The 14003-nt window shown below is 45.6% G+C and overlaps 1 protein-coding gene across 1 annotated transcript in view; it reads right to left on the reverse strand.

Moving 5' to 3' along the window:
- Positions 1–2797, reverse strand: part of LOC117828335 (glutamate receptor ionotropic, NMDA 2D-like) — a 113570-nt gene extending 110773 nt beyond the window's left edge. The window contains exon 1 of the mRNA XM_034705378.1: positions 2759–2797. The gene's annotated coding sequence lies outside the window, so the exon portion shown is untranslated. The remainder of the gene's footprint in view (positions 1–2758) is intronic.
- Positions 2798–14003: the final 11206 nt, after the last annotated feature.

A 14003-nucleotide genomic window follows, 5' to 3' on the forward strand; every position in this document is an offset into this window, starting at 1 on the left:
TTGAATACATTCTGCTAACATGCCATGTCCGGCATAGAGGGGAAGCACATGTAAGTGCCACTGTATCATATCACTGTAAGTGCAAGTCACTGAGGTTACACCTGCTAAGTGGCAGAAAGCATGAATGATAATACTTCCTACTTTATCGATCCCTGGATGGGAAATTCATAAGATCAGAGTATGCTCTGAGTGAAGAGTCAGTGTTCAGACTGAACGCAAGAACACAAAAGGCTGTCATGCAAATGATAATACAATCAGGTTCAATACAAGGTCAGAGCTTTACTTCTTCAGACTTCTGAAATGCAAAAGAAAAGGAGGCGGCAGTAGCTCAGCCCATAGGGACTTGACTTGGGAACTGAAGGGTCGCCGGTTCGAGTCCCAGTATGGACGAAGTTTGGCAAGTGGACTGGTGGCTGGAGAGGTGCTGGTTCACTTGCCTGGGCACTGCCGAGATGCTCTTGAGCAAGGCACAGAACCCCCAACTGCTTGGGGTGCACTGGTTGATGGCCATGTCCACTGCATGTGTGTGTGCATGATTGTATGAATATATACCAAAAAAACTGTACATGTAGCATGACCAAAAAACAACACGAGTGAAAAAATTTAATTTCCCCCCTAGGGATTAATGAAGTACGTTTCTTTCTTCTTCTGAATGGATCCAAGAAACATCTGTTGCACTGATGCAACATCTGATGTTGAAACATCCAAGCACTGAAATGTGGATTTGCAGTTTCCAGTTTGTGTCAGGAATAAGTTGTACCCTACGTTAGGGTGCAAAGTCGTCACTAAACCATACATTGAAACTAGTTAGTTTGTAACGCGAGTTGTGTCATAGTTTGGTTGCATCACAGACACGTAAGGCTCATCTTAACTAATGGACAGTTGGCACTTCCAGCAGCCAATCAGAGGAAAGCACCAATTTTGACGCAGGGGTTGTTACATTGTTATCCTTTGTGCCTAATTGTCTAGGAGAAACAAACTTTCGCCTACTACAGGAGGTTTTTAAATCTTGTTAAAGTGTCATAGTGAGGTGATAACTAAAGCCTAAATCCTTAATCTACTGTGGTTATAATCCTATCTCACCCCCCAACCCCCCAACCACCTCATCACTTACTTTAACTCTACCTGTCCCATTAAAGTTACTAACCATAGACCTTTCTGGAGTCCCTGAGCTCCCTTGTCTCGTGGGTTCTTCTGAGCTGCCGTAGACGTCCTCCTGCTGTGGACGATCTGGACTCCGGCTACTCCTACTCGTCTCATCACTATCACCGCTCCCTCTCTCTCTTATTCTCCTCTATCCCTCTTTCCAGACCCAACTCGGTCGAGGCAGATGTGTGTCTAACATGAGTATGGTTCTGCCTGAGATTTCTGCCTGTTAAAGGAAGTTTTTCCTCGCCGCTGTAACTAGCTAAATACTGCGATGTGCAATGCTCATGGTGGATTAAGGTGGGGTCAGACTGAGTCTTACCCTGTCTTGGTGTTGGGTCTCTGTTCATAATTTGACACAGAGTGGTCTAGACCTGCTCTGTTTGTAAAAGCGTCTTGAGATAACGTTTGTTGTGATTTGGCGCTATTTTGAATGGGACTTTGTTGGGATTGCTTGATTTTTGAATGGGTTGGGTCGGGTGGATGAGTACCTAGTTAACTCAACATTCATGTTTTTGGTTCTTCAATGAAAGAATTGATTGTTCAATAAAATATTTAACACTTGATAAAGTTCTACTTACAAATACATCTGTTTTAATTGTATTATTTTGGATGGATGTCTTCTTATAACAAAACAAGTATGTATGCTTGGATATGATATCTTCCCATTAAATTACCCTCAATTCCCAGTTAATTCCCATAAATGGGAATGGGGCGGCAGTAGCTCAGTCTTGGGAACTTGGCTTGGGAACCGAGGGGTCGCTGGTTCGAGTCCCAGTATGGACGAAGTTTGGCAAGTGGACTGGTAGCTGGAGAGGTGCTGGTTCACTTGCCTGGGCACTGCTGAGGTGCCCTTGAGCAAGGCAGAACCCCCAACTGCTTGGGGTGCGCTGGTTGATGGCAGTATCCTCACTCTGACATCTCTCCCAAAGTGCATGTGTGTGTGCATGATTGTATGTATATCAAAAAAACTGTGCGTGTATCATGACCGAAAAACAACAAACAGGAAGTCCGATTTCCAGCCGTTTGTCAAACAACCATGAATACTAGGGATCTCTGTTGCATCTAGCTTCCCTAACTTGGCGGATCTTCTGCTACCCAGTCTGTCTGGACAGGAAGTGACATCACTGCACACCCTCTATGAATGCTCAGGTAAGAAGGGTTTTGTCGTGAGTGCTTCTCCTCAGAGAACCGTCAGCAGCGGCGATGAATTCAGGATAAACGCATGAACATTTGTGGATTGCCTTCCCTTCCTGTAATGACACGACGAGTGGTGGTAGTGATTTTAAGATGTTCTTGATGACTTAACGCTTGTTTTCTTGTAGCGATTCAGGGAGAGCAAATTGAAGTTAAGTGTAGCTGACAGCTCAATTCTCACAGGGAAGCATTTGATATGCAAATGAGCCACAGACGGGACCTGGAAATAAGATAGTGAGCGGTACCATCATACTTGATCTAAGACGCTTCTAACAAGACCTCATTTCACTCTGAGATGAAAACAAACAGTTGACAGCCTGACACTTGATGGATAAACAGAGATGTATACATGTCATAAAGTAATGAATGAATGAACGTATAGATGTATGGATGAGTGGTGGATATGCTTTATTACCTCTGATAGAATCCGGCAGCTCTCACTCAGCCTGCAGACTCAGACTCAGCCTCCATGCATGATTGTTTTACTCTAAAAATGAATGAATGAATGAAAACATGAACACACTTCACATGAAATGAACATGAATTAACATCATGCAATGATTGGTCACATATGCAGAGGATGTCATGGGAGGACAAAATGACAAATCATTGGAGGAAGCCAAACTCTGGCGTTAAGATAGGAAAACCACAAGCTTTAAAAAACCATGTCCATAACAGACGCTGAATTAATCATGGATGTAGTCTTCAAATAGTATGGGAGGTAGAGCCTTCAGTTATCAGGCACCTCGCTTTTGGAAGCATCTACCAGTCAGGGTCCAGGAGGCAGACACCCTCTCTACTTTAAGAGTAGGCTTCAAACTTTCCTTTTTGATAAAGCTTATAGTTAGAGCTGGATCAGGCTTGGACCAGCTCTTAGTTATGCTGCTATAGGCTTAGACTGCCGGGGGAATGACACGCTGGGATCCTGTATTTCCCCTCTCTAGACTAAAGTTAGTAACATACACGTTTCTGAGTCCCTGAGCTCCCTTGTCTCGTAGGTTCCTCTGGATCTCTGCCATAGATGGCCTGCTGCTACAACTACTACTATCTGTCTCACCACTATCATCTCTCTCTCTCTCTCTCTTTATCTCCCTCTATCCCTCTCTCCAACACGGTCTCAGCAGATCTGTGTCTAACATGAGTCTGGTCCTGGTCGAGGTTTCTCTGAAATCTCTTTTAATAAATACATACAAAAGGGAGGCTTTTTTCTAGTTATCTACCACAGCTACTTGTTCCTGGGCAACTCTCCTTTTGATAAAGCTTATAGTTCGAGCTGGCTCAGGCTTGGACCAGCTATTAGTTATGCTGCTATAGGCTTAGACTGACACACTTGGACCCTGTCTTTCCCCCTTACCTCTGTCCCTTACTTTAACTCTCCCTGTCCCATTAAAGTTCCTAACCATAGACCTTTCTGGAGTCCCTGAGCTCCCTTGTCTCGTAGGTTCCCCTGGATCTCTGCTGCTGTGGACGTGCCAGACTCCAGCTGCTACAAGTACTACTATCCGTCTCCCCACTATCATCTCTCTCTCTCTTCATCTCCCTCTATCCCTCTCTCCAACACGGTAGGTCTCAGCAGATGTGTGTCTAACATGAGTCTGGTCCTGCTGGAGGTTTCTGCCTGTTAAAGGAAGAAGGAATGTCCTTTGTTCATTCCTTCTTTCTCTCGTTATTTTCCTTTCTTATTTCTTTCTTTCTTTGTTTTGTTCCTCTTTCCTTTCACTCCTTCTCTCCCCCTCTTTCTTTCTTTCTTTCCTTCCTTCCTTCTTTTTCATTCCTTTGTTTGTTTGTTTCTTTTTCTTTTCCTTTCTTCTCTGTTCTTTCTGTCTCTCCTTCATTCCCTTTTCCTTTCATTCCTTCTTTCTTAATGTCTCTCTCTCTCTCTCTCTCTCTCTCTCTCTCTCTCTCTCTCTCTCTCTCTCTCTCTCTTTCTTTGTTCTTTCCATGTTTCTTCATCCTTTATGTCTCCTTTTCTTATCCCGTCCTTTCCTTCTGTCTTTCCTTCACCATTTATTCTCCTCTTTTTCTTTCTTCTGCTCTCCCTCTCTTCTCTCTTTTCTTAGACCTTTCTGGAGTCCCTGAGCTCCCTTGTCTCGTAGGTTCCTCTGGATCTCTGCTGCTGTGGACGTGCCAGACTCCAGCTGCTACAACTACTACTATCCGTCTCCCCACTATCATCTCTCTCTCTCTTCATCTCCCTCTATCCCTCTCTCCAACACGGTCTCAGCAGATGTGTGTCTAACATGAGTCTGGTCCTGCTGGAGGTTTCTGCCTGTTAAAGGAAGTTTGTCCTTGCCACTGTAACTTGCTAAATGCTGCAAAGTGCTCTGCTCATGGTGGATTAAGATGATATCAGACTGAGTCCTGTCTGTAAGATGGGACTGGATCTGATCCTGACTTGATGTTGGGTCTTTGTTAATGATAGAACATAGAGGACGGTCTAGACCTGCTCGGTTTGGAAAGAGTCTTCAGATAACCGAGTTTATTTTGAACATGGAGTTGAAACTTTGAAGACACCTCTAAAGAGGTGAATGGGGTCGATTTGTGTAGTTGTGTACTTGACGTGATGCTTACCTGAAGAGGTGTGGTGGCCAGCAGCTCACACAGCTGCAGCAGCAGGCTGCCCGGGCTGCTCTCGTTCACAGCCAGATAGATGACATTGGCCTGACCCGATGGCGTCATCACCGTCTCTCCCACAAGCGCAGCCAGCGACAAGGACGTCAAGGTGGAGGAGGAGGAAAACGAGGCCATGGCAGCTACTCCCTCCAACACAGCTGTATCCGTTACTCCCTTTCCTCCTCCTCCTCCTCCTCCTCCTCCTCCTGCACCTGCCCCTCCCCCTCCCCCAGCTCCCCCTCCGCCCGGACCGTTTCCCGGCCCCTGCCCAGGCTCGCCGGCCCCCGCACCCCCCACTGCCGTCGTCTCTGGGAGTAGGGAGGAGCCCGAGTGGACCACAGCGATGTTGACCCCACCAGAGTCCCTCTCTCTCTCCCGGGGCCGGAGCAGTAGGGGGGGCGAGGGGCGCACGGGCCCCGTGCAGGCCAGAACAGCCAACAGCAGTGACAGGGCGGGCCTTGGGGCCACCATGGGGTAAAGGGAGGGCCAGTGGCAGCTGTCGGATGGGGTTGGGCAGGTGAGGTCAGGAGGGATTTAGGGGGTTTGTGGGGAAGTGGGTGACGTCTGTCGGGGAGGAGGGAGGGAGGAGAGGGGCTCGCAGTGCTTCACCTGATGAGCAGCAGAGACCCTGGAGAAAAGAGAGAGAGGAGAGGAGAGGAGAGGATTTAAAAACTGTCATCGTGCTGCTGTGATGTTTCACCTGAAGACACGCTGAAGCAGTTGTCGCCCTTTCTGTGTTTTATACGCGTTGTTATCTCTGATGAGACATGTTTACGACGCTGTTCCGAAGCACAAGTATCCTGTAAACACTGTAAATAAAACAAAAACACTGTAACTACTCATCCCTGTGTTTATCGCTCCTGTTAAGAAATGTAAGTCTGTAAAGTAAATACAGCTGACATTTATAATAATTAAGTCCTGCTGACATTTCGGATTCAATAGGACAACAGTAAAAGTTAACAGATCAGGATTCGTTAAAGTGCAGGGCAGAGACTCTGGTGTGTATCTGAAGTTCACATCTCATTAAAATGAGGACTTTCATTATTACAGCTGTAAATACATTCATGGTACAGTAAATAAAACATCAAGATGAAGCTGGAGGAACAACACGGCTCTTATTTCTGTTATCGTAGAAAAGCCACCCGAACTAAAATCAGTCTGCAGGTCTACATAAAGACGAACAGGGTCCATCAAGGAGAGGTCAGCAGAGCCAGACACCAATCAAAAAAACGACTGGATCCATCAACACTGATGACAAAAGCGGCAAAGTTTGAAGAAAAGAGCAATCTAACACTTTCATCATGTTTCTGTCTGTTGTCGCTGTAATCACAGGCGCTGCGTTCCAGCTCCGTGCTCTCTCGTCCGTCAACACCCACCCACTGCCGTATCAGAACGCAGCACGGAGCAGGACCGCCGGACAACTGGAGTCATGTGACTGATGTTTTCCTCCTCCTCCTCTCCTCATCCATGTTGTCTTTCTGGTCCTCTGAAAACCTCTGACCTGTTGACTCCAGGCCTGGCTCCTCTCATCATGACAGTTTGTTGTTGTAGTTAAGTGAAATACGATCTGGTGATAACACAGAGTGTTTTATTCTGAAAATTAAATGTAGCTATAGCGAAAGTTCAGACAGGAAGACTATAAAGCAATCACAGCGGTTGTGTAACTCTCCTCTCCCTCATTCAATAGCTCACCCGCTTCCAGCTGCATGCTCTGGAGCTGTCATTGGTTAATCAGCAGCGGCGTCATCCAATAGCTCAGTGACACGCCCTTATCGTCAGCCTATCAACTCTCTGCTGTAGTGATGTGTCACGATCAAAAGCTGCGGCTCTGAGAGTCGATGCTTTATAGTGAATCAGAAGAGCCGGCTCGCATCGAGAGAGAGAGAGCCGGCTCCCAGTTTTTTCCTTTCCCTGCTTAGCTCTCACTGTGCTCAGCCCCAGCTCTGCTCACAGCAGAACTTTGTTTTGATTGGTCAGCATGGCGGCCATGCGGCCAATCACATGTGAGGATATAGGATACAGGTGATGGAGGGGAGGCTGTGTATCCTGGCTTCATCTGTTCCTTCAGAGAGAGTCTTCTTAAAGACCATGCAAATACTCACTGAGAGGAGAAATCGGATCAGCCAATCCAAGTTGAGGGATCAGATTTTTCTCAATGCCAACCTGAGGACATTAATAATGTTTGCTTGAGTTTGGTTCTGGTTCTGTTTGCTTGAGTTTGGTTCTGGTTCTGTTTGCTTGAGTTTAGTTCTGGTTATGTTTGCTTGAGTTTGGTTCTGGTTCTGTTTGCTTGAGTTTGGTTCTGGTTCTGTTTGCTTGAGTTTGGTTCTGGTTCTGTTTGCTTGAGTTCGGTTCTGGTTAGGTTCGGTTCTGGTCAGGTTCTGGTTCGGTTCTTGTATGGTTCAGTTCTGGTATGGTTCTGGTTCGGTTCTTGTAAGGTTCGGTTCTGGTATGGTTCGGTTCTGGTTCGGTTCTAGTACGGTTCTGGTACGGGTCTGGTTCGGTTCTGGTTGGGTTTGCTTGGGTTTGGTTCTGGTTCTGTTTGCTTGAGTTCGGTTCTGGTTCTGGTTCGGTTCTGGTTCGGTTTTGGTTCTGTTCTGGTTCGGTTTTGGTTCTGTTCTGATATGGTTTGGTTCTGGTTCGGTTCTAGTACGGGCCTGGTTTGGTTCTGGTTGGGTTTGGTTCTGTTTGCTTGAGTTCGGTTCTGGTTCTGGTTCGGTTCTGGTTCGGTTCTGGTTCAGTTCTAGTATGGGTCTGGTTCGGTTCTGGTTGGGTTTACTTGGGTTTGGTTCTGGTTCTGTTTGCTTAAGTTTAGTTCTGGTTCTAACCCTAATCACAACCCTAACCCTAACCCTAACCCTAATCCTAACCCTAACCCTAATCACAACCCTAACCCTAATCCTAACCCTAATCACAACCCTAACCCTAAACCTTAACCCTAACCCTAATCACAACCCTAACCCTAATCACAACCCTAACCCTAACCCTAATCCTAAACCCTAACCCTAATCACAACCCTAACCCTAATCCTAATCACAACCCTAACCCTAATCACAACCCTAACCCTAAACCCTAACCCTAATCACAACCCTAACCCTAATCCTAACCCTAACCCAAATCACAACCCTTACCTTAACCCTAACCCTAATCACAACCCTAACCCTAGCCCTAATCCATACCCTTATCCTAATCACAACCCTAACCCTAACCCTAATCCTAACCCTAATCCTAACCCTAACCCTAATCACAACCCAAATCCTAACCCTAATCCTAACCCTAATCACAACCCTAACCCTAACCCTAATCACAACCCTAACCCTAACCCTAACCCAAATCCTAACCCTAACCCTAATCACAACCCTAACCCTAATCACAACCCTAACCCAAATCCTAACCCTAATCCTAACCCTAATCCTAATCACAACCCTAACCCTAATCCTAGCCCTAATCCTAACCCTAACCCTAATCACAACCCTAACCCTAGCCCTAATCCTAACCCTAATCCTAATCACAACCCTAACCCTAACCCTAATCCTAACCCTAACCCTAATCACAACCCTAACCCTAACCCAAATCCTAACCCTAATCCTAACCCTAATCACAACCCTAACCCAAATCCTAACCCTAACCCTAATCACAACCCTAACCCTAATCCTAGCCCTAATCCTAACCCTAATCCTAATCACAACCCTAATCCTAATCACAACCCTAACCCTAATCACAACCCTAACCCTAATCACAACCCTAACCCTAACCCTAATCCTAAACCCTAACCCTAATCACAACCCTAACCCTAATCCTAACCCTAACCCAAATCACAACCCTTACCTTAACCCTAACCCTAACCCTAATCCTAACCCTAATCACAACCCTAACCCTAACCCTAATCACAACCCTAACCCTAACCCAAATCCTAACCCTAACCCTAATCACAACCCTAACCCTAATCACAACCCTAACCCAAATCCTAACCCTAATCCTAATCACAACCCTAACCCTAATCCTAGCCCTAATCCTAACCCTAACCCTAATCACAACCCTAACCCTAGCCCTAATCCTAACCCTAATCCTAATCACAACCCTAACCCTAATCCTAACCCTAATCCTAACCCTAATCACAACCCTAACCCTAACCCAAATCCTAACCCTAATCCTAACCCTAACCCTAATCACAACCCTAACCCAAATCCTAACCCTAATCACAACCCTAACCCTAGCCCTAATCCTAACCCTAATCCTAATCACAACCCTAACCCTAACCCTAACCCTAACCCTAATCCTAACCCTAACCCTAATCCTAATCACAACCCTAACCCTAACCCTAATCACAACCCTAACCCTAATCCTAACCCTAATCCTAACCTTAATCCTAACCCTAACCCAATCCTAACCCTAATCCTAACCCTTATCCTAACCCTAACCCAAATCCTAACCCTAACCCTAATCCTAACCCTTATCCTAACCCTAACCCAAATCCTAACCCTAACCCTAATCCTAACCCTAATCCTAACCCTAACCCAAATCCCAACCCTAACCCTAATCCTAACCCTAATCACAACCCTAACCCTAACCCTAATCCAAATCTTAACCCTAACTCTAATCACAACCCTAATCCTAACCCAAAAGGCAGCTTGTCTCCTCGGCCGACCACTGCTTCCAGTCCATTAGGCTCTTTGGTTTGGTCATGTTTGGTATGTGTTTTTGATCACAGCAACCCCGCCCCTCATGTAAGCAGTTTGCGGTTCTAGACCAGCAAAGAGTTGGAGCCACTCCGGGTGCAGGTTCACTCGCAGTTGAAGCATGAAAAACCGATTGAGCGCTGGCTCCGAACCGGCCCTGAAACTGCCTCGGTTGAAAAAGGGGTAACATAGACTAGAATAGAAACCTATCAGATCTGGTGCTGTGACGGACCGCAGCCGGATCTCTGAAGGTATATTCTAGCGACTGTGCAAATATCACACATCTTCCATATTCCATACATGCAGGGTCTCTGGAGGGATAGTCTCAGTGTGTTAGGAGGATGTTCAGTTACACTCTAACCTTGGCTCTTTGAGAAAAGACAGTTTCCCTCCAGGGTCCCTGCATGTATGGAATATCAAACCATGCAGGGTTTCTTTAAAGACGCAGCGCTACAGGGGAACAGATCAGGCTTCTTGTGAACCTCAGCGGGGCATGTTTGCAGTAACATTAAGTTTGTAGGAGTTATTTATTTATTGCGTACTATTGTTTTTATGGCAGCTGTGGCCGAGTCGGTCGTCCCTGAATCTGAAGGTTGAAGGTTTTGTCTCACTTTCAACTGTCCACACGGATGCATTGTTGAATCCATCTCAATGTACCGGACTCATGGTAGCATGTGGAAGTAAACTGTTTAAATAATGCATCTGTTCTCATAAGTACAGGACGCACTGAGCCTTGAGGATGATCCAATCAGGTTCAGCGCTTTATTTATTTATAACAGCTGACTCCGGCTGTAATGAGTCCGTGGGGATCTCACAGTTAGGAGTAACGTTCCTCCCCTCGTCGTCTTCTTCCCTGTTTGTTATTTTGTGCTGAAATCTTTTAACTGTGCATCTTCTATTCTTAGAATGTTAGACGACAAATGTCAGTGCTTACCTGACTACACTGGCAGCATGTTGCTTTCCCCGTCATTAGACACCTACAGGGTTGCAATTTTCCCAAAGATCCCCCAGCATGATTTGAACGTTTCTGCGCTGGAGGCTTGAAGCAGTTTGATAAAGCTGTTGTCACAAAGTACAGGTGAATGTTTGTTTTTTTATAAAGTGCTTCAAGTGTGCAGGAATTATTGTGCTAAAGATCCAAAGTCTCTGTTTCACAGATTTGTGGGTATTTGAGGGGACTCAGACTTGGACTTGGACTTGAGCATTGACTGCATAAGGTCTCAGATGATAGAGATAAGGACTCAGGCTTATATATTGATCTAGACTGTTTTAATGTTCATGTTAGATTTTGTATGTTTCATAAAATGTATTCCGTTCAGACTAGCAAGGGCTGGCACGAGCGTTCGCCTGCATGCACTATCACGTGACGTCTGCCAGGATTAAAAGACGCCACCAGCCGTGCATTTCTCTTTCAAAGATTTCACAGTAAATGCAGCGAGAGCAGAGAGACATGTTGGATACTTAAGAGACCCACCAAGGAAAGAGACCAGCTCAAACTTTAACAGCCATCTGTGCAGGATGAACCGAAAAGTAAGAGAGATGCTAAAGTTTCTTGAGACCGTTCATTAGCGACTTAAATAACTTAACCATTGGATCTGAGTTGATTGGACACCAGCAGTGATCCCAGTGCAGCAGAATCGCTGAGCGGGTCCCCTCGTTAACAGTAGCACGGTGCGTATTTACCAGGGGAGCATCTCTAAGTCTCTAAAGATTCTTCAGCTAGTTCAAAATGCCGCAGCTCGTGTATTGACTAAAACTAGGAAGAGGGAGCACATTTCTCCAGTGCTAGCTTCTCTACACTGGCTCCCAATAAAATGTAGAATAGAATTTAAAATCCTTCTTTTATCCTACAAAGCACTTAAAAATCAGGCACCCTCGTATCTTAAAGAGCTCATAGTGCCCTATTACCCCTCTAGAACTCTACGCTCCCAACATGCAGGCTTGCTAGTTGTACCTAAAATCTCTAAAAGTAGTATGGGAGGTAGAACCTTCAGTTATCAGGCCCCTCTCCTTTGGAATCATCTACCAGTCAGGGTCTGGGAGGCAGACACCCTCTCCACTTTTAAGAGTAGGCTTAAAACTTTCCTTTTTGATGAAGCTTATAGTTAGAGCTGGATCAGGCTTGGACCAGCTTTTGTCATGCTGCTATAGGCCTAGACTGCCGGGGGAACTGGCACACTGACACACTGGGATCCTAGCTCACCCTCTTCCCCCCAACCCCTTCATCACTTACTTTAACTCTGCCTGTCCCATTAAAGTTACTAACCATAGACCTTTCTGGAGTCCCTGAGCTCCATTGTCTCGTAGATTCCTCTGAGCTGCCGTAGACGTCCTCCTGCTGTGGACGATTTGGACTCCAGCTGATACGGACGTGCTGGACTCCAGTGGCAACAGCTTATACGACTCGTCTCATCACGATCACCTCACTCTCTTACTCCCCTCTATCTGTCTTTCCAGACCCAACTCAGTCGAGGCATGATGGCTGTCTAACATGAGTCTGGTTCTGCCTGAGGTTTCTGCCTGTTAAAAGGAAGTTTTTCCTCACCACTGTAACTAGCTAAATACTGCGATGTGCAATGCTCATGATGGATTAAGGTGGGGTCAGACTGAGTCTTACCCTGTCTTGAAGTTGGGTCTCTGTTCATAATTTCACATAGAGTGGTCTAGACCTCCTATGTTTGTAAAAGCGTCTTGAGATAACGTTTTTTGTGATTTGGCCGCTATACAAATAAAGATTGATTGATTGATTGATTGATCTCGCTTTGAGTCTGCCCCCTAGTGGCCGGCTGCAGTATAGGTAAAAAAATCTGTCTCTCCCATTCATTTGAATGGGGCTGCAGTCAAACTTTAAAAAATAAATACACGTTGTACGAATGTTTCTCCCATCCGTATGCTGTGGTGATATGTAGTTAGTATTTGACTGTTTTGTGTTCAAGGCCTCTTTTTTTCTGAAAAGTTTCTTTTTCGTTAGTTATCAGAGTTTAAAAAACGCAAATTATCGGTTCTCAAGGTGCTTATCATGAACAATGACCAATGCACGGAAAAAAAAAATCTTGTCTACAAAATTCTTCTTTTATAAAAAGTTTCAAGTCATGTCAAGTCAAGGCAGGACACCGGTAGAAAGAGTGGGGAATAACATGCAGGAAAGGGGCCACAGGCTAGAATCAAACCTTGGGCGCCCACTTGAAGACAATAGTATCTGTACATGGGGTGCAAGACTTAATCACTGGGCCAAACTGAGGCCAGGAAATGCTTTGATGCTCGTCTGAATAACTTTTGGCGTCACTAGAGGCCATAAAAGGTGGTTTTAAAATTCAGCATGAAGCATTGTTTGTAACTTTTTGAAGCTTTCCAGTTTTAAACTCTCGCTCAAATAAGCAGCAACAGCTCCTCTGATAAAATGCCAATTTCTAACAGGGACATCAAGCCCAACAAAAATTAGTGCAGCTGAAAACACCACACCACCAAAGCTCCAGACCCAAACATAATTTAAGAAACTAATCCCATGCTTGTGCTGACACAGAAATTACCGTGGCAACCACAGAAATCCTGTGGCTTTACAGACCCTGGCTGCAGAATGGCTGCACCCTGGAGCAGGGTTTTTTGGCTTCAGAACTGTACAACGGGAAGGGGCGGAGCAACGCTGTCCATTTTTATTTACAGTCTATGGTTTTAATGCACAGCACACACCGCAGTAGCTTCATTCATAAATTCATCTCTCCACACCCCAGCCGGATTTCGTTAAAATCTCATTGCAGTGACAGTTAGACCTTTTCAATTTACTAAAATCAAAACTGAACGGCGCACATGGAGAGCGGATTGTACACAGGATCAGACACATTTTAAATGTCCATGGAAAAACTGCTGTTTCTCTGAAGGCTTACTAAACTAAAAAAGTTTATCACAAAACAATCCATAGCGTCTTCATGCTCAAACTGTAACGGGTGTGAGGGTGAACCCAAAAGCAGCACACTGGAGCCCGGAGGAAACAGCAGGTAACAGTCTTTACTAACCCGGTCACACAATGTCTGTTGAGAAGCTGGTTTCGCTGTGTGGAGGATCAGGCTGGAAACAGAAGAGGAGCAGGCAAATCTCTTGGTCGGGGACAGAAGGCTGAGGTAGTTACCAGGGCAGAAACGAGGAAGGAAGGTCGGGGACAGGCAGGGTCAAAACCGGGAGATCAGTCCGAGGAAAAGTGCTGGAGAGTCTTGCATTTGCAGAGAGAACAATCTGGCACTGAGTGATCTGAAACCGGGACTTAAATACTGGCAGCAGGTAATGAGAAACAGGTGATTTGTGTTGGCTTAATGAGGAGAGTGTGGTTCAGGTAAACGAAGGGGAGTGGAAATGTAGTGGGCTGAGAGGCTG

The sequence above is a fragment of the Notolabrus celidotus genome, chromosome 16 (genome assembly GCF_009762535.1).
Source record: "Notolabrus celidotus isolate fNotCel1 chromosome 16, fNotCel1.pri, whole genome shotgun sequence".
NCBI classification, from domain to species: domain Eukaryota; kingdom Metazoa; phylum Chordata; class Actinopteri; order Labriformes; family Labridae; genus Notolabrus; species Notolabrus celidotus.